This window comes from Anneissia japonica, unplaced genomic scaffold, assembly GCF_011630105.1.
Source record: "Anneissia japonica isolate Jap-2015-1 unplaced genomic scaffold, ASM1163010v1 scaffold57054_len545_cov71, whole genome shotgun sequence".
In the NCBI taxonomy this organism is placed as follows: Eukaryota; Metazoa; Echinodermata; class Crinoidea; order Comatulida; family Comatulidae; genus Anneissia; species Anneissia japonica.
In genome coordinates, this window is record NW_022694349.1 from 1 (window position 1) to 545 (window position 545).

The window sequence follows — 545 nt, forward strand, 5'->3', positions numbered from 1 at the left end:
TAACCACATGGTAATGATTTTATATCACGAAATATAGTACCAAATAGGAGAAACTAAAGCGTACTCACAAGTAGCCTCCTTGGCGCAGTCGGCAGCGCGTCAGTCTCATAATCTGAAGGTCGTGAGTTCGAGCCTCACAGGGGGCACGTGATTTTTTGCACATAAGTTAATGTTATGGTCTTCATTTACAATTATTTATTTTTTAAACCTAAATATTGTATTAAGTTATACTTTTTAAATATGTACCATTTCAATTAATGTAATCTTGAAACGAAATCATATAAACTATATTACAATAACCATAATGACTTTATAACACTAAATAGCCTAAATACATTCAGATAATAAATACAATAATAATAATAATAATAATAATAATTATTATTATTATTATTATTATTACTATTATTATAATAATCAATTATAATCATAGTAATAATAATAATAATAATAATGATACTGATTGCTAATATATACAATAATAATAATAATAATAATTATTATTATTATTATAAACCATAATCATAGTAATGATAATAATAATA

The 545-nt window shown here is 23.1% G+C and overlaps 1 non-coding gene across 1 annotated transcript; it reads left to right on the forward strand.

The window, feature by feature from the left end:
• The first annotated feature begins 73 nt into the window (after positions 1-73).
• On the forward strand, positions 74-146 carry Trnam-cau. The gene has a single exon. It is a non-coding gene; the product is annotated as a tRNA-Met (tRNA).
• The last annotated feature ends 399 nt before the right edge of the window (positions 147-545 follow it).